General features: G+C 39.7%; 1 protein-coding gene across 1 annotated transcript in view; it reads right to left on the minus strand.

Moving 5' to 3' along the window:
* The window catches only part of LOC103508502 (LIM domain-binding protein 2), a 59,764-nt gene that overhangs the window by 30,105 nt on the left and 10,067 nt on the right, over nt 1-19,592 (minus strand). The window lies entirely within an intron of this gene.

Raw genomic sequence — 19,592 nt, forward strand, 5'->3', positions numbered from 1 at the left:
CACATAGTCGATGCCGTCGATTGACGAGGAGGTGAGTCTATGTTATCGAGGCAGTGAACGGTTTCCGTCGACGTCGATTGACGAGCGATTTATTAAGGGATATTCGGGCTCTCTTTCGAACATTGGCGATTATCTCGTACACGGTCCAAGATATTGAAAACGCGCTTGCCCATGACACACAGTTCTCTCATATTGTTCATAAAAAAAAATAATCGTCACCAATGTCATTTCACATTCAAATCATCAGATCACAGACGAAGGCCATGTGTCTAGGTTCTTCGTCATTGAGTCAGGAGCACAATCGTCACCAATGTCATTTCACATTCAAATCATCAGATCACAGACGAAGGCCATGTGTCTAGGTTCTTCGTCATTGAGTCAGGAGCATAACTAGGACAATACATTATTTATGTTTATGTAGATAACATGAACATGGCATTCTGTTCATAGGACGTACTGAGATAACCATGAGAATCAGATAGGTGGATGCGAAACAATCGTCACCAATGTCATTTCACATTCAAATCATCAGATCACAGACGAAGGCCATGTATCTAGGTTCTTCGTCATTGAGTCAGGAGCATAACTAGGACAATACATTATTTATGTAGATAACATGAACATGGCATTCTGTTCATAGGACGTACGGAGATAACCCATGAGAATCAGATAGGTGGATGCGACAGCCCACGTCTTTCTATCAACTACCATGACACTTTGTAACTTTGCCATTTTGAAAGACAATGCTCCAATTCTCGAGAGCATACCGGCATACCCTAAAGTTCCTATTTTTCTAGATTAATCTATGTATTGTAGAGTACCAACATTTACAAGATTAGTATCCGAGGAGTCATCGGCCCTAAAGTTCCTATTTTTCTAGATTAATCTATGTATTGTAGAGTACCAACATTTACAAGATTAGTATCCGAGGAGTCATCGGATGAGGAAACAGTTCACAAAACTTTTGTCTTCGGGTTTGAAGTTTTCCCCCTTATTTACGTTCGTTTCGTAAAACGAGTACTTGGAAATCTTACAATAAATTATTCTAAAGAGTCGGGAGCTATTACTGGTTGCTTTCAAGTTCAAGTCTAAAATTTTTACGCAAAATGTTGTTAGCTTTTCTTGCTTACTATGACTAAGTAAATCACCTGAGCCTGATTACTTAAACCTTCGGACTCTAGAGGTGTTCCCCCCCTGTCCACAATCAAACTGAACCTACACTGTCTCGACACCATGGATTCACCGCTGAACCTCGTCAATCGACGGGGTCGTGTGGACACAGCTTAAAATATAGGTAGGATCACAATTTTCTCTTCCATACTATGATGTTACTTATGGCGTCAAATTTTGGTTTTATACCAGAGAGTCCATAGACAATTGCAGGTAAGGTCCCATGGCGTAGTGGTCACTGCGCTCGCCTTGCACGCGGGAGACCCGGGTTCGATTCCCGGCGGGGTCAAGAAATTGCAAATAATTGATTCCGTGACTGGCTGTTGCGGGAACGACTCAGCCTCGTGAGGAAAATGAGTAGCTATGAGCCTATGACATATTAATGCGCATAGCGACCGGTGCCAGCATGGTAGGTAAACATTGGATTTTAGGATTATTGAGATATTGGGAAAATCCTACAATGCTGCAGTGAGCACCAAAGTTGTGACATAATAACACAAAGAAACTGCATTTACATAGACAATTGACATTATACGTCGTTCTGCCATGAACAAAAAAAAACTTGAAGTAACGCGCAATATGTAAGTTTCAAATTAATCAAATGGATAAGAATGGTCCAGACTTCTGTCTACGGAGAGATGATTAATTTCCTTATCTGTAAATAATTGATTTAAGGAGTCATCTCTTGCTTGTCCTTCGAATTGATAAATGTCTGATAAGAAACAAAAACACAATCTGCCAAACTCGAACGTCCAGCATTGAATGTGGGATGTGAGTATCAATTGGCCATTTCTCACTTTCCTATTTTCTTCATTTTCTCAACCTTCCCTATCCATGGTACCCTCTACCCTATTATTCCTATTAACGATCTTCATATGAAGGTTGTACATGATAGGGAAATGCTGAGATATACCTACAAGTAGAATTTTAATATAGGCTAGAACAATGCCGGTACTGTGGATATATGGAAAATCTATTGATCTATTGAAAGAGGCAAATCCGTTGGGGAGAAGGGAGAAAATCTAGACACAATCGGAGGAGTGATAAGGAAATTGATAAGAAGTGACCCACATAATGGCTGGTGCTCTCCCTAGTGTAGATAAGAGAGGAGTTCTCATAGAAACCACAGTGATAACAGAACACACAAGAAACATGCCTTGGTGAATCAATTATGTGAGATTTCCAGTCAGCTGATGATCCAGACGCCAGACGGTTGGCGATTGGAAGGCGTTAGGAAAGGTTCCTCTGATGAGCTTCAAAAGATGAACAAGCTAACTTGATACTTCTGGTTTGCAGATTAAGGAAACGAATTGGGAAAGCCGCAAAGGTTCAGAGAAAAGTCCATGTTAATCATAATCTTTTCGTACGTCTGACGACGCGACGCAGGACGCAAAGCGCGACATATCGTAATTTGAACATATGTATACAGCTAATGCTTTTAGAAGCAGTCAGTACAGCGTTGCCAATGTTTGCACCAACCTTGGAGTTCATAGATAAAAAAAGTTATCACTCAGAGGAGTACCTACCTATCGACTATCAGAACCAATGAGAAAGTATATCAGATAGTCCAGGGATTTCCAACTTCCATGTGTATGCGGGCCACATGCTACATTGGCAGGTACTTTGCGGGCCACATACACAGGGGAGCAGGCTCGTATCCAGGATTTTTTTGAGGGGATGGGAGGTGGATACTCCATTTTCAGAGTCCACCCCATAGTAAAAGAGCAAAAATCGAGTCCGAGGGAGCCACTGTAATAGCTTCGCGGGCCACAAAAATGGTCTGGCGTGTCCCGCGGGCCGCTGGTTGGAAATCGCTGAGATAGTCCAATAGCTATTAGGTAGTAAGTATGATCACTATTATATCTATGAATAGAATACATAGAATAGAATAGAAAAGGTGGAATTTTCCCATCTTTTCTATTCGTCATTCGCACGAGTGGTCGTGAGCGCCATACATGAGATTTTCACAAGCATTTCCGCGTATTTTTCCAGTCGGACAGCTCTTGATTCCTATAGTAATCATTTTCTAAACAGCTTCGAGGGAACTTCGTCAGATTACAGAGAGAAGACATTAAATTTTACTGTTTTAAAAGCAATAGCATTTGACGTATTCATGCGAAGAATGCAGGGATCTAAACAGTCTCACACTCTCAACCTTTAGATTTGAAGATCATCCACCAATAATAAATAACAAACACGGACACAAACTGCAAACTGGACTCATCAAATCTCATTTAGCACGCTAAGAAGACATTTTACTGTTTTAAAAGCAATAGCATTTGACGTATTCATGCGAAGAATGCAGGGATCTAACAGTCTCACACTCTCAACCTCTAGATTTGAAGATCATCCACCAATAATAAATAACAAACACGGACACAAACTGCAAACTGGACTCATCAAATCTCATTTAGCACGCTAAATCTTATGGTAACCCATGGACTAATGACATATGTTACATGACACATGTTTTATACTAGTGGCACAGTGGGAGGGAGGGGGAGAGAGGGAGAAGGAGGGAGCCCCATGGACTAATGACATATGTTACATGACACATGTTTTATACTAGTGGCACAGTGGGAGGGAGGGGGAGAGAGAGAGAAGGAGGGAGGGAGAAAGAGAGATAGAAGGGATGACATGTTACTAGAAACAGGCATAGATTTTCTATCTATCAGTACAGGAGAGGGTGGAGAGGATAATCTACCAAAAAAACCAAACTTTCAAGAGAGATCGTGAACTTTCGGAGAGAGAGAAGGAGGGAGGGAGAAAGAGAGATAGAAGGGATGACATGTTACTAGAAACAGGCATAGATTTTCTATCTATCAGTACAGGAGAGGGTGGAGAGGATAATCTACCAAAAAAACCAAACTTTCAAGAGAGATCGTGAACTTTCGTATAAAGTTCAAACTAGAGATAGACACGAAAATCTACGTGTTCATATTTTGCCTGCAAAGAATTATTTCGTACGTACACATCATATTCATGTGCTCTTTCTCTCCTCTTCCTCATTTGAAAAGTTGATCAATATCTTTTTTCAGCATACACACAAAAATGAGTGTGAGAGGGCATGCTTAGATAACACTAGATACCAGGATTAAGGAGCGCGGTAGCGCTCCGCCCCGCCAAGTCAAGAAAGTTTGACCGTACCACTTATGTGTGCAGCTCCAGAGGTATACCAGAGCGATATCAGAGCAACGGAACATCATTTTCTTGTAGGTTCAATATTTACAAATTTAGTCAATCAAAACCAAATTTTTATTTTCTACACGTGATCGAACCTGCTATCTCTTAGCTACAAACCTGAGACTAGAACTGTATCGAACAACCATTAGAACGCAGTAGATTGGAGAACAGAGAGAGCAAAAAGTAAAAAAAAAATCGAGGGTGAGAGATAGAAAGGGAGAAAGCAAGAGAGAAGAGAGATAGAGGAAGGAAGAGAGAATAAAAGGGAGAGAGGAGAGGCTATGTTTGCACAGGACTTCACCACTGCACAGCTTCCTCTCTTTGCTTTCTCATTTTTCTTCTTTTCTATTCACAACACTCCCTCCTTTCTCTTTCCCTACTTTCCTCTTTTCATATACCCACTCAAATGCACACACTTATGTACACGTTGTATACCTGTAAGTATATATTCTATTCTATCTATGTAACAACGTCAAAGTACATACAATAGCTGTGTACCTATGTATATTCTTCATACCCGAACTACGAATTTCAATCTCTCATATTTTCCGCATCACGATTAGGTAGGTATACTTATGTACATATCTTTGTATTTAAACATTTTAAAATCACACATGGCCGTAATGCTTAGCGTGTAATCAAATAATAAATAAATAAACATTTTATAAACCTATAAGTATATATTCTATTCTATCTATGTAACAACGTCAAAGTACATACAATAAATGTGTACCTATGTATATTCTTCATACCCGAACTACGAATTTCAATCTCTTATATTTTCCGCATCACGGGTAGGTAGTATATAGGTATACTTATACTTAAATACATATATACATATCTTTCAAACGAAAACAGAAAGTAATTGTGTTATCTACCCTGAAAATAAGGTCCAACAAACATGACTAAAATTCTTTTGCTATCAATAAAAATGTCAAGTCCATTTTCACATTGCATTTTAAAAAAGCAAACAAAAATCATGTTATCTACCCTGAAAATAAGGTCCAACAAACAAACATGACTAAAATTCTTTAAACATTTTAAAAAAGCAAACAAAAATCATGTTATCTACCCTGAAAATAAGGTCCAACAAACAAACATGACTAAAATTCTTTTGCTATCAATAAAAATGTCAAGTCCATTTTCACGTTGCAATTAATGCATTAGTAGCCGTTAAAAGGAAACGAGTATCTATAGTTGCTAATGTAAACTGGCAAATTCAATAAATCTCAGGTAGGTATTTGCAGCTTCCTTGTGTCAACTTTGACATTGTAAAGAAAGCGCAACAACTAATGTGGTCCTTATCTCTCGCAATGCTCACATGTTCCAAGACCATGAAGCCCCAATACCTACATTTCTCTGAGTAATGTAGCAAAGCTTGCGAGCATGTTCTCCTAAATCAACTATACAAGTAACATGGGACAAAAGGACTAAAAGAATACGTCATCAGAAGGAAGAAGATCAAAAGGTGTGTCTACACATAGTCGACCGGCCGTCGAATGATTTGTCAGGGTTTCCTCTTCAGTCGACACAAAAAACTGTAGCTATTTTGCCCAAGTTTTCGGCGAGGAGGATTCAGCTTTAGGTTTACTGAGCTTGTGAAGGGATTAGAAGAAATTCAAGAAATAAAATAAGAAATACATATAACATTGTATGAATGTGTTCCACATTCCCAATCCCCAATGCAAAGAAACGCAGTGCTATATGACGAGTGACGTCACAAAATATTGAGTGCTGCTCCGCGACGGTGATATACTTTCTAAATAATAAGAACACAGAAAGTACAGGAAGGTCAACAAGTTCATCCGATACACATCACTCTCTCGACTGTCGAGACGAGCACAGGGTGTGAGGGAAAGTTTGAAACATTTTCACACGAAAGGGTATAAAGTTAGGGCCACATTCGCCAAAAACTTGAATTTTCAACAAAGAATTTGTTTGCGTAGAAATTTCTGAGGCTAAAAGTGAACTTGAGGGTATAAACTATAAAGTTAGGGCCACATTCGCCAAAAACTTGAATTTTCAACAAAGAATTTGTTTGCGTAGAAATTTCTGAGGCTAAAAGTGAACTTTCATACTTTGGCACCCTTATTTAAGAGCTTCCAATTGATATTTTAGGCTTTAATGTTAAGATCCATCTTTCCTCCAACTTTTTCGGGGATCATAATTTTATTGTACACCAGAATAAACACACGATGAAAGTAAAAAACTAGATTTGTGCGTTATGAAGGCATGTGGGTGCATGGTGGATAAAATAATCGAGATTTGTGTAAGCGAGATTCTTACCGATCAGTAGTCAGTATTAATCTTTCAGTAGATTTAAAGGTGCCCAGTGGGAAGGTTTTACCTGGGTAAATAGATACTCGATCTATTGACCCCAGGTTGTGTGGAAGAGGTCCAATACCTACATTTCTCTGAGTAATGTTGCAAAGCTTGCGAGCATGTTCTCCTAAATCAACTATACAAGTAACATGGGACAAGAGGACTAAAAGAATACGTCATCAGAAGGAAGAAGATCAAAAGGTGTGTCTACACATAGTGCACCGGCCGTCGAATGATTTGTCATGGACCTGAGCTGTTTCCTCTTCAGTCGACACAAAAAACTGTAGCTATTTTGCCCAAGTTTTCGGCGAGGAGGATTCAGCTTTAGGTTTACTGAGCTTGTGAAGGGATTAGAAGAAATTCAAGAAATAAAATAAGAAATACATATAACATTGTATGAATGTGTTCCACATTCCCAATCCCCAATGCAAAGAAACGCAGTGCTATATGACGAGTGACGTCACAAAATATTGAGTGCTGCTCCGCGACGGTGATATACTTTCTAAATAATAAGAACACAGAAAGTACAGGAAGGTCAACAAGTTCATCCGATACACATCACTCTCTCGACTGTCGAGACGAGCACAGGGTGTGAGGGAAAGTTTGAAACATTTTCACACGAGAGGGTATAAACTATAAAGTTAGGGCCACATTCGCCAAAAACTTGAATTTTCAACAAAGAATTTGTTTGCGTAGAAATTTCTGAGGCTAAAAGTGAACTTTCATACTTTGGCACCCTTATTTAAGAGCTTCCAATTGATATTTTAGGCTTTAATGTTAAGATCCATCTTTCCTCCAACTTTTTCGGGGATCATAATTTTATTGTACACCAGAATAAACACACGATGAAAGTAAAAAACTAGATTTGTTCGGTTTTCAATTTTGACTCCGTATATAATCGGGAGAAAAGCCAATTCTCTCAACACAGGTGTTCTGCAAGCCATGAACCGTGCACTGTTAGTACTCATCCAGTCATTCTACATCTAGATTTGTTCGGTTTTCAATTTTGACTCCGTAATCGGGAGAAAAGCCAATTCTCTCAACACAGGTGTTCTGCAAGCCATGAACCGTGCACTGTTATTACTCATCCAGTCATTCTACATCTAGTAAGACTAACTGTTGTAGATCTAGACATTGAGCACTGTTGAAACTGTGAATATTGTTGTACTGTTGACGGATGTCCGATCATCCTGCTCTTCAATGTAATAAGCTGCAAAGTAAAGCTGTGTCCATACATTGTCGATGCCGTCGATCGACGAGATGAATCTATGTTGTCAAGGCAGAGTACGGTTTCAGTCGACATGGATCGACGGCGTCGACTTATCGGAGAACGTCAAACCTGAGGAATTTCTAACACCTGTCCAAGAGCTCGAATTGGTCAAATTTCAAATCACTAAGGATAAGAGAGCCCACACCAATCCCATCCATGTCTCAGCTGAAATTGATTTCACTGCCTGTTTACAAGCGTTCATCTCAATCTCCAAGCATCGACACAGGATTTCACCTGTCCAAGAGCTCGAATTGGTCAAATTTCAAATCACTAAGGATAAGAGAGCCCACCAATCCCATTCATGTCTCAGCTGAAATTGATTTCACTGCCTGTTTACAAGCGTTCATCTCAATCTCCAAGCATCGACACAGGATTGACTGAAATCGTGCGGAGACCAAGGACCGAGAAGTAGCAAAGTGAGGAGTGAGTGATCTAGTCAGAAATACTCAGTAGTCTTCTCCTCCTAGGTACTGTTATGATATCTCGTGAACAATATGCCAAGTCAATAGAGAACAAACCCCTTTCACTGGCAGCATGGATAAATAATAATCGCGCCTTCTTCACTTCTTTTGGAGTTGAATGAATAAAATACTAATGGCACAATAACCTAACCTGTATTGAGACTGTTAAGTAGTTACATTTAAAGCCTGAATTCCAAATTCCAAGAGCCTTTAGAGAAAGAGTAAAAGCTCTTTCTGGTAGTGCAACATAGATATCACTTCTCAGTCTTATTAAAGGCACGAAGAAAAACCACTGTCCCGGTTTTCGTGTCGAAGGAAACTAGGTGAAAATCAAAGAAAAACACAAAATTGATAGATGATGACGAGTTTTTTTCCCCCTTATAGAGGAAGGAAAGTAATGTTTTAGTCGGTACTTGGTGCAAATACTAAGGAGAAGAAAATGAAGGACTAGAATAGAAACACAGGACGAACGTACGGACTTGGAATATGGTTTCAAAGGGACTGAAAATAGCAAAAGAAAGTACAAGAAGGCCGAAAAGAGCAAAAGAAAATAAATAGAAGATATAATTAAAAGGTATATGTATGTCTGTTTAAGTGTTTTTTTTTTTTTTTTACATAGTCACTTTGATTGCTGACATCACGAAGAGCCAGGTTTAAACTCTAAAGTGTCTTATTAACTGGATGTTAACAGAGCCTAAAGGAAATCTCCTCTGGATAAAATAACATGTAATAATTATGTATTGTCATACATGGTTTAAATACCTAAGGTTCTGGAATCACTGATATGGCTGTTATTGCTCTGTTGTTGGGTTGTTATTGCTCTTTGTACATGGTCAAAGGTATTTGAGTCATTTTTAATAACACCGGACAAGGGACCATTTCACTTCACACTTTTCACTATTTAAGCAAAAAAAAAACTCCCCCAACTGTTTTTGATGCTAGTCGAGGAGAACAAAGTTCCGAATGAGACCTCTTTTCAAGTATGAGTGTATGAGCCTAAGAACGAAGAGGTCCACAGTGCAGGCGCTCAGCATACAACCAGTCCAGAGATAATTCACACACATTGTATTCATATATGAGATGAGAGATGGAATGATAACTTCAATCACAATAGTGTAATAGATGGTCTACAATTCTACATAGAGAAATGAGGCTGGGAGGAGAAAGAACATGGATGGAGAGAAAATCCTATCGAATATCCGAGCGTTAAGCAGAGGTTTTCAGTCCTTTGTTTAACATGTATTTGCAAATGTCATTAAAAATTAAAGAATAAAATGCAATGGAAATCTAATAGAGATAAAATAATGTAGATATCAGGCACCAACAGTGTTCAAAATGAAGAAATCCCAATATCTTAATCACTCACAGACAGGGTCGGAAAATGGATAAGAAAGTTGCATAATTAATAAGAACAAAGGCGGTCTTGACCTTGACTTCCCCTTGCGTTTAAAAAGCACAATAAAGTCGCCTTGAAATTATTAGGGAAAAATAATTACTCCGTAGATAAATACAATAAAATTCACTTGTTGCGGTATGAAAAACGAACTAGAAATAAACTGATAAAAGTTCATCAACAGAATACGAGCTAGTCTCGAGGGAAAAGATTCATATCTTACAATGGGAAAAACTCGCAACTTACACAACTTTCATGGGATGAAATCAAAAGGAAAAATCTTGTAGGTCTGCAGAGCGGCAAGATAGGAAGAAAAAACCCCTTGGAAAAGGGAGAAATAGAGTATGACAAGAATCTTCAGGGAGAGGATCTAGAATCTAGGATGTGAACGTGGGAGTGAGAAAAGTTGAGAAATTAATAAGAAGGGGGGAAAGGAGAAGAGAGAAACAAAGTTATGACATTTTCAGCAGTGTCAACACAATCTACAACACACGTCACATTTCCCTAGCGACTTTCCCCAGCAGTAAAACGCGGTTCATTTAAAACCATTGAACAACTTGGTTCTTCGATGATTTTTTTTTTTTTTTTCTCATTTTTTTTCCTCTCCTTCTTCAACTCCTATCTTTTCCGAATATTTGCCTTTTCTTTTCTTTTTCGCCCACGCTACGCAAGAGAAAGCCCATCAGTTTCACCCTTTCATTGCGCCCCTCCCTCGTACCCAGACGGCTACCAAGATTCCTCGTTTCTAGGTGTTCCCCGACCTAAAGTTCCTATTTTTCTAGATTAATCTATGTATTGTAGAGTACCAACATTTACCTACAAGATTAGTATCCGAGGAGTCATCGGTATTTGACCAGTCAGATACTTTAGTTAATGCCACGTTTGAGCTCAATTGTAAAATGTATTCACTAGTAACCTAGTAAGGTACACACGAGTATGTATTTGAAGATTCAGAATTGACTGTGCCCCGGGCCTAAGCACATGACGTGTGAATTGTTCATTGACTTCTTTCGAGCATCATTTTGACCTTTTCATGCCAACGTTTTCCCCTCCCCTCTCATCATGTCCATTTCTGGCTATACTAATTTTCGTTCAGGCCGTAATGAAAGTAATCATAGCCTTTCCTGATAGACAGTCTCCTTTATCTATCAAGCTTACCATTCGGTGGGTCGTTGGTCACACCAATGCATGCATTTTAGGATTAGATATTGGGAAAATCCTACAATGCTGCAGTGAGCACCAAAGTTGTGACATAATAACACAAAGAAACTGCATTTACATAGACAATTGACATTATACGTCGTTCTGCCATGAACAAAAAAAAACTTGAAGTAACGCGCAATATGTAAGTTTCAAATTAATCAAATGGATAAGAATGGTCCAGACTTCTGTCTACGGAGAGATGATTAATTTCCTTATCTGTAAACAATTGATTTATCAGATACTTTAGTTAATGCCACGTTTGAGCTCAATTGTAAAATGTATTCACTATCACTAGTAACCTAGTAAGGTACACATCACGAGTATGTATTTGAAGATTCAGAATTGACTGTGCCCCGGGCCTAAGCACATGACGTGTGAATTGTTCAACTATTGACTTCTTTCGAGCATCATTTTGACCTTTTCATGCCACCGTTTTTCCCTCCCCTCCCATCATGTCCATTTCTGGCTATACTGATTTTCGTTCAGGCCGTAATGGAAGTAATCATAGCCTTTCCTGATAGACAGTCTCCTTTATCTATCAAGCTTACCATTCGGTGGGTCGTTGGTCACACCAATGCATGCATTATTGGGGAAAAACGGACTAAACAACAATCCAAGTCGACAGTAGGTTGCGTTGGTTTATTTAGAACGTTTATCAGGTTTCAGCTCTAGGTATAAGCTAGAGACCCGAGGCATGATTCCTTATTTCTTCAGTCACACCAATGCATGCATTATTGGGGAAGAACTGACTAAACAACAATCCAAGTCGACTGTAGGTTGCGTTGGTTTATTTAGAACGTTTATCAGGTTTCAGCTCTAGGTATAAGCTAGAGACCCGAGGCATGATTCCTTATTTCTTCCCTAAAAGCCCTCAGGAAAATTTCTCTGGGGGTAAGATCATCACGTGCTGCATTCGAAAGTGAATGAAGTTGGGGCAACCTGTTGTTGTGCGTTTACAATACTTTTCCCTACACGGCCTATTAGTAGATTAATCTCTTCCCTGTTAGAAAAAAAATCCCATCCCCTCTTCTCACCCTCCTCATTCACCCCTTCTAATTGTATACAGACCCCCTCCTCCCTTTCATCATCCCGTTCACCCTCTTGATATTGTACGTCACGTCATCGCTAACCCAACAACATGCTATTATAAATGCTCGCCGCCAAGGCACGAAGTTTGATATTGTACGTCACGTCATCGCTAACCTAACAACATGTTATTATAAATGCTCGCCGCCAAGGCACGAAGAAAAACCACTGTCCCGGTTTTCGTGTCGAAAGAAACTAGGTGAAAATCAAAGAAAAGGAAAACACAAAATTGATAGATAATGACGATTTTTTTTTTTTTACTTTCCTTATCCTATACAATGTTTCAGTCGGTATCTATCAACCTGCAAATACTAAGAAGAAGAAAATGAAGGACTATAATAGAAACACAGGACGAAGTTGGAATATGGAATGGTGTTTAAAAAGGACTGAAAATAGCAAAAAAAGTACAAGAAGGCAGAAAAGAGCAAAAGAAAACAAATAGAAGATATAATTAAAAGGTATGTACATATATGTCTGTTTAAGTGTTTTTTTTTTTTTTTTTTTTTTTTTTTTTTTTTTTTTTTTTTTTTTTATTTTTTTTTTTTTTTGTTTTGTTGTTCTCTTACTTTCCACAGTATATATAAGTAGACTTTATTAATAAAACATTTGTGCATAAAAAAGAAACATCTCCAGAAAACAACATCACATTAGGGAACCCCTGCTCCATCTTCCAAGTTTAAACTTCTGGCCTTATAACGGGTCCCTCGCAGCCTCAGGTTAAACTAACTTTAACCTCAGGTTAATCGAGATGGTTAAACTAACTTTAACCATCTCGATATTCCTAGGCTAGGTTGTCTTTTTGTCTACTCCGTCAATTTGTAATGCATTGTAATAGGACTGTAAAGGATGCCCTTATTTTGGGGACTTTTCTTTTGAGCAAATGGGTCTGGCACTGAGGTGAAACTTGGTTTGTGAAATAGAGATACTGGCGGTCTTACCTAGTCGGTGGTCGGATTATAACTAAAGTTGGTTCGGCGTACTCCGTCGGTTCTCGTTGTAGCGGGCAATAGGAGGGAGGTATAGGGTGAGGAAAAAGGAGGTGTACGCAACAAGAATAATGGGAAGAAGAGAAGGGGAGAAGGAATAAAGAATGAAAAGGAGAAGAAGAGAGGAAAGAAGTCCACGAGTGGGAGAGTTCGCGGCAACGGAGAAAGGAGAGGAGGATGAAAATAAAGGAAAATGTGGAGAAGGGGTGAAGAGCGAGGAAGACAAGAAGGGAAAAATGGGTGAGAGCAGAAGAAAAGGGAATTTATCACAAAAGAAATTTATAGCTATAGGTCCGACACTTGTGTTGACGTTTCTGCCTTTGAAAAAAGCACAGAGCTGACGAAGAAATCCTATAAAAAAGGACAGATAAAGTAAGTAGTCATCCTCAATTTCAAGGAGCCCAAAACCTCTCAGATAATACAAGAGCAAGAGATAGCAAAACCAGAAAACCCCACCGAGGATCATTCTGACCTTTTATTGACTTAGATAACACTAGATAGATACCAGAATATACCACTTATGTGTGCAGCTCCAGAGGTATACCAGAGCGATTCTTGTACAATATTTTTACTCGGTTCAAATTAGGTAAATTGAAAATGATTTTCATGTTCCACGCATGATCGAACCTGCTATCCCTTAGCTACAAACCTGAGACTATAGAACTGTAGAATTGAACTACCATTAGAACGCAGTAGATTGGAGAACAGAGAGAGCAAAAAGTAAAAAAAAAAATCGAGGGTGAGAGATAGAAAGGGAGAAAGCAAGAGAGAAGAGAGATAGAGGAAGGAAGAGAGAATAAAAGGGAGAGAGTCGAGGGTGAGAGATAGAAAGGGAGAAAGCAAGAGAGAAGAGAGATAGAGGAAGGAAGAGAGAATAAAAGGGAGAGAGGTGTTTACAAGCGTTCATCTCAATCTCCAAGCATCGACACAGGATTGACTGAAATCGTGCGGAGACCAAGGACCGAGAAGTAGCAAAGACTTAGATAACACTAGATAGATACCAGGATATACCACTTATGTGTGCAGCTCCAGAGGTATACCAGAGCGATTCTTGTACAATATTTTTACTCGGTTCAAATTAGGTAAATTGAAACATCCCAACGAAGAAACTTTAAAAAACTTGGAAATCCAAGAATTTCAGTGGACATACAAGTTCTACCCAGAAACAAAATGTCTAGAGTTTAAGCTACTTTTTCAAGAAACAAACAACTAACTCCTTTCTTCTATGTTATTTCAAAGAGAAGGACCGAACGACCTATTGTCCGTAGTGTTAAAGCGCCTAAAAGGAGGAAAAAATAAGTCCAACTTTCTCATCTCTGGAATGGTAAACTGGATCGTTAAGTTTACGCCTTGTTCCTTTAAAAATCTTGGAAATCCAAGAATTTCAGTGGAAAAAAAAAAATCCTTTCTTCTATGTTATTTCAAAGAGAAGGACCGAACGACCTACTGTCCGTACTGTTAAAGCGCCTAAAAGGAGGAAAAAATAAGTCCAACTTTCTCATCTCTGGAATGGTAAACTGGATCGTTAAGTTTACGCCTTGTTCTCCAGAGATCATGGGTTCGATTCCTGGCGCTGACAATAGCTTGATTCACTACAACAGGTACACAAGTGCTTGTACCTCTGAGTACAACATACCTTCGTTCCCATTTCTAAGAGCGAAGAGAGAGACAGGGGAGAGAGAGAAGTATACGCTGGAGAATAAAATAAGGGCACTTTCACTACCACGAACCTTTGGTGCCTTTGAATTTTTTTTGTAAATGGTCGGTTTCACCAATATTTTTTCAGCCCCTAAAAGGCCCTTTAAGTTAACAGTCTGTTAATACCATTTGATTTGAATATGCTGAACAAGGCTGTTGAGCTAACAGGCTGTTAGTGGCCAAAAAGAAGGTTGGTGAAACCCTTCCCTAAGTGTGTTTTGTTTGGAGGTTCTCAAAGAATATTTTGGCAAATTCAGCGTTCAAATTAGATAGGCTACCTTCGAAATCCCGAGGCCTACCACAAATGGTTGTCGGAAAGGTCTGGACTCCGCCGACCGTAAAGTGTGTGACGCGCCTAAAGAGCAAGCCATTCCATGTTAACTTCGAGACGAATTTTAATCACTTATCAACTTATCATTTTTCTCAGTTCGCAATAGTAAGTACGTTACATTTTGCTAGTTTCAAAAAGACACAAACAATTTTCCTTCAGAAAACTCCGTCAGTTCCCAATAGAAAAGCTTTCGGGCACGAGGTAAAGTCGTAGTGAAAGGTCGCCTGTATAACACAGCTCTCTCGTGCTCTCGACGTATAGATAACACCGTGTATAGCGGGAACAGGATAGGGAAAGCCAGGGGAAAAACATGGGGAAGTGGGAAGAAGCGGGAACACGGGGGATGAAGTACAGAGACAGAGGGATATAACATGAAGGATACAGCGGGAAGAGCGGAGGATATAGCGTTGGAAAAGCGGGAGAGGGGGATATAAAGCGGGGATAAAGGGGAGGGGGGAGTGAACTTTTACCGATCGTCAGCGACAGTGACTCGCGCCGAGTTTTCCGTTACTATGGCAACCGAGTATAATTATTGAGGGGAGGGAGAGGAGAAGAAGGAGGGGAGAGCTTTTTTTTAGAATAAAAAAGAAAGAAAAAGAGAGGAATACCATATACTTCTCTCTCTTTTTCTCCTCTCGCTCTTTCTCTTCTCTCATCAAGTTTTATCAACACATCAGGGTCGAATTTACTCGGAAAAGTTGAGTGTGTGTTATGTGTGAAAAATGTGGTTGTCTGTTTTACTGTTGGCGAGACTTTTTTGACACACGATTAACTATTCAAACTTTCCGCTGCACATTTTCGAGTCTCCGTCCTTCATGATTTTCTTAGAGTTACAAATTTATTATTAGATTATGCAATTAATAAATAGATAATAAACTTTTCATTATGGTTTTCACCGGAGCTGACTGCTGACACCTGTTCTGCCAATAGTTTCCCCAATAATTAAATTAGGTGCAAAATTGTGATCTTATCAAATCTAACTTCTGTCTCGCTCCGCCTCCCTCTCTCTCTCTCGCCCTTGAGATATGAAGTAAATCACGTGTGTTTGTTTGCCAGAATAACAAACAAACAATCTGTCTTGTACCTTTTGCCTACATCAGTTAAATACCTTTGTGATAAAAGTGAAGTGTAGTCACTTTCCAACCAAACCGACACTATTCTTATAGATACTGGAGGTCCCGGGTTCAATTTTCTGGCGGGGTGTAAGTTTTTTCGACTCAGTACTTGAAATTCTGTCAAAAAAATAGGGAAAGTGGGTGTATTTGCTTTGTCAAAAAATGGGGTAGGTATAATTGACTAGGCTGAACTGGCTGAAGTCACCATAGTGCATCCCCTTTCCTTCTCTCTCTTCTTCCACCGAAAGTTTTGTTCTATATTTCGCTTATCTCTCATCTACGTGAAGACCAGGCACTATCTAAGCAGAGGGAGTACGTGGGAGGGAACGGGGACAGTCATCTGATTCAGAACTCGAGTTCTAAATTAAATTCCAGGAATACCGATTGTCCTAGTAGATTGGCTATGAACAATGGTTTTGGCAAAGGGTCCAAAATTACTACTGATTCTAAGGTGGGTTTATTCGCTCAAACCATTTGCACGAACTTTGTTTGGTCTACGTGGGAGGGAACGGGGACAGTCATCTGATTCAGACTCGAGTTCTAAATTAAATTCCAGGAATACCGATTGTCCTAGTAGATTGGCTATAAACAATGGTTTTGGCAAAGGGTCCAAAATTACTACTGATTCTAAGGTGGGTTTATTCGCTCAAACCATTTGCACGAACTTTGTTTGGTTTGTGCAATCTTCAAGCCAGCGTTCACACGCTACTATTCACTTGTCCAAATCGGCTTCCGCAGGCCAGTTTGTGCTGGACTGACTACTGTCCTTGTGTCATCCAGTCATGAAAACGTACACCAAGTTTGTTGGCATTGGATTCAAAATTTCATTCAACCGGGTTTTCCACCGAATATGTTTCATCTTCGCATCATAAATTCCAAATCAAGTGCTCAAATGAGTTGCCTCTTTATAATCAATACGAAATAATGCCCGAGCTGATATGCAAATTTGTCTCTTCCAACCTGAGAGAATGGATATCCCGCGAAAACCGTACCTACACACTTGAATACATGTTTGAGAGTCGGACTCGATAGAATCTGCGCGGTTCATTTAAAACCATTGAACAACTTCGTTCTTCGATGATTTTTTTTTTTTTTCTCTCATTATTTTTTTTTTTCTCTCCTTATTCAACTCCTATCTTTTCCGAATATTTGCCTTTTCTTTTCTTTTTCGCCCACGCTACGCAAGGGAAAGCCCATCAGTTTCACCCTTTCATTGCGCCCCTCCCTCGTACCCAGACGGCTACCAAGATTCCTCGTTTCTAGGTGTTCCCCGACGAGGGAACGGGGGCAGTCATCTGATTCAGACTCGAGTTCTAAATTAAATTCCAGGAATACCGATTGTCCTAGTAGATTGGCTATGAACAATGGTTTTGGCAAGGGGTCCAAAATTACTACTGATTCTAAGGTGGGTTTATTCGCTCAAACCATTTGCACGAACTTCGTTTGGTTTGTGCAATCTTCAAGCCAGCGTTCACACGCTACTATTCACTTGTCCAAATCGGCTTCCGCAGGCCAGTTTGTGCTGGACTGGCTACTGTCCTTGTGTCATCCAGTCATGAAAACGTACACCAAGTTTGTTGGCATTGGATTCAAAATTTCATTCAACCGGGTTTTCCACCGAATATGTTTCATCTTCGCATCATAAATTCCAAATCAAGTGCTCAAATGAGTTGCCTCTTTATAATCAATACGAAATAATGCCCGAGCTGATATGCAAATTTGTCTCTTCCAACCTGAGAGAATGGATATCCCGCGAAAACCGTACCTACACACTTGAATACATGTTTGAGAGTCGGACTCGATAGAATCTACGCGGTTCATTTAAAACCATTGAACAACTTGGTTCTTCGATGATTTTTTTTTTTTTTTTTTTTATTTTTTTTCCTTTCTTTTTTCAACTCCTTTTTTTTCCGAATTTTTGCCTTTTTTTTTCTTTTTCTTGCAGACTCCTAGTCTTTACCCCGAGAGATTATCCTTGCCCTTGTTATCTTTATTCTTTTTCGGCCCCGCCACGGCTAAGTGCGGACTAAGAGAAAGCGCGGCATTCAGTTTCACCTATTTCATTGCGCCCCTCCCCCGTAAACCCCACAGAGTCGGCACTTACGCAACTGACTTCGCTCGTTTCTAGGTCTGTTCCCAGGACCTCTCATGGGGTTTAGAGGAGAACAAAATACTTCTATAACAGTCAATACATTTGTGAAGAAGAAGGCAAGAAAGAGAGAGGAGAGGAGAGTGGAGGAAAAACGGCGGTTTATACTGGCAGCATACACGGATATTTAACCTTTACAGAGACGTGATCCGGCCCACTTGACACGATCTGAGGCAGCAGCTTTCCAAAACAGCTACACCCATTCTATAGGTGCCCGTTTTTTTTTTTTGTTGTTATATTTTTTTTTTTTTTTTACACCCTTATGAGTTGTATGAGCTTGCAAGTACATAGTTTAATGGGCCAGAATCTTGCAATTTTAGAGGAGCCAGTAAGTAAGTAGACAGTAGTTTTCTCGTTTTAGAGTGACTATAAAACAGGAATTTGACTTCCGTAGGAAGACGAGAGCACGCAGCAAATAGATGAGAGGACGAACGCAGTGGCAGCGGAACTGGAGTGGGTTCGAGCTGTCGGAGACATGTCTAGAGTCCAGGATTGTATTGCATTATCAGTATGAAGTGAGCCGAGAGAGAGAGATTCTGGTTATCGGCAGACAAAGAGGAGAGATGATATGATTGATTTGAATGATTGATTGTTGAATATAAAGTTAATATTTCGCTTTAAGTGTGGCAGACAATTAGGAACTATGATGAATATGTCTCATTTATAAGTCTAGCACAACGCGAAAAATGTGTAAAAAAGTGAAGTAAGAAAATGGTGACTATTGGGATGGGCGAGATATTATGACACTGTGATGAGAGGGGAGTGTTAATTTCTGCACACACTGAGACACACCACATTTCAACACGGTGTATGAGTAAGGAGAGGATACGAAATACTTATGACTAACTAATTCAACATGCGCGAGGGAGGGGTGAAGGGAGAAGGGGGGGGGGGGTGGGGTACTTGAAGATTCTCACTTGCTCAGATTTAATCAATACTTATCAGGAAATTGTAATAGCATAATCAGTAGCTGATCACCAAATATCCTGCAGACTGATCCATAGCGAAAAGAATGGGCCACTAAGAGGAGAGAAGAAAAAAAAACTAGTCCGGGGTGTTAGCCAACGTAAATATTTATACAGCAGCACGGAGGTACCTATAGCAACTAGCACAGGCTGAAAACTAATCCATCTCTCGAGCCGCTGGCCTGGGTAATGCTAATGTTATGGCAGTGTCACCTATCAGCAGACATATCTAGGAGCTGTACAGCCACTACAGGAGACCT

Source organism: Diaphorina citri, unplaced genomic scaffold (genome assembly GCF_000475195.1).
Source record: "Diaphorina citri unplaced genomic scaffold, Diaci psyllid genome assembly version 1.1 scaffold404, whole genome shotgun sequence".
Taxonomy (NCBI): Eukaryota; Metazoa; Arthropoda; class Insecta; order Hemiptera; family Psyllidae; genus Diaphorina; species Diaphorina citri.